This window comes from Chlorocebus sabaeus, chromosome 2 (genome assembly GCF_047675955.1).
Source record: "Chlorocebus sabaeus isolate Y175 chromosome 2, mChlSab1.0.hap1, whole genome shotgun sequence".
In the NCBI taxonomy this organism is placed as follows: Eukaryota; Metazoa; Chordata; class Mammalia; order Primates; family Cercopithecidae; genus Chlorocebus; species Chlorocebus sabaeus.
Genome location: NC_132905.1, coordinates 52,624,933 through 52,626,288, shown reverse-complemented (window position 1 = coordinate 52,626,288; position 1,356 = coordinate 52,624,933).

The following is a 1,356-nucleotide window of genomic DNA, read 5'->3' as shown; positions in this document are numbered from 1 at the left end:
ACATCCAGATTTTTGATCAGAACTATCACAAATATAGGTTTAGTTTTCCCTAATGTAATGGACTGTGAAAATTTAAAAATGAAGAAAAATTTGGGATGAAGCAGTAAAAAATTGTAGACTCTGAGATGGTAAACTTTTTTTTTTTTTTTTTTTTGAGACGGAATCTTGTTCTATTGTCCAGGCTGGAGTGCAGTGGCAAGATCTCGGCTCACTGCAACCTCCGCCTTCTGGGTTCAAGCAATTCTCTTGCCTCAGCCTCCCGAGTAGCTGGTATTACAGGCATGCACCACCATGCCCGGCTAATGTTTTATATTTTTAGTAGGGATGGGGTTTCTCCATGCTGGCCAGGCTGGTCTCGATCTCCTGACCTCATGATCCACTTGCCTCAGCCTTCCACAGTGCTGGGATTACAGGCATGAGCCACCGTGCCTGGCCAGTGGTAAACTTTTTGAAGGTATCCACCCCTCCATACCCACTACCCCTCTCCAGGCCTAGCTCAGTCAGTGGGGTGATGGTAAATATTTAGCAACCAGCTTTGCAGGGAGGAAGGAATCAAGTTAAGGGAGCCCCGACTGGTAACATTTGCTGATTTCAATGGCATAAATATTCCCTCCATGGCTGAGTTCAAGCCACCAACATGATGTCATTCAATGGAGTTGGAAAGCAATGTGCAGAAGCACATGGTTATACAGTGCGTCCACCACACAGATGCAGCAAATGTTAGTAAATTCAAGATCACTGTAAAATGTAAAGAGGAAATAAGTTTTGAGTATTACTTTTGCATGTAATATCATGTCTTTAATTGTACATTTATGTAATTTAATTCTGAATAATGGCCATGATTAAAAGCAGCTCACAACATTTCTGAAATTTTAACATTCAGCTCTCATAAGTCACTATGTCCACCTCTAGCACACCATTCATGATTCACTGTAAGACATGCTAGATACTAATTGTTAAAAGAAAAACTCTAAATAAATTAAATTTAACAGAGTCTAATTGAACAAAGAACAATTCACCATTACGGCAGCCTCCCAAACCAGAATATGTTGAGAGCAAGGCTGGCTCTGCCACGTAGTCAAAGAGGATTTATGGACAGAAAGAGGAAAGTGACGTACAGAAAACGGAAGTGAGATACGGAAACAGCTGGGTTGGTTACAGCTGGGCATTTGCCTTATTTGAACAGAGTTCGAATAGTTGGCCACCTGTGAGTGGTTGAAGTATGGCTACTGTGATTGGCTGAGTATCAGCTATTTGTTATGAGAAGATTATAGTCGTCTTCTACATCCAGTTAAGCTATAGTTCACTATATAGACAGAAGCCTGCAGGCAGAGTTTAACATATGTAAGGAGGCAG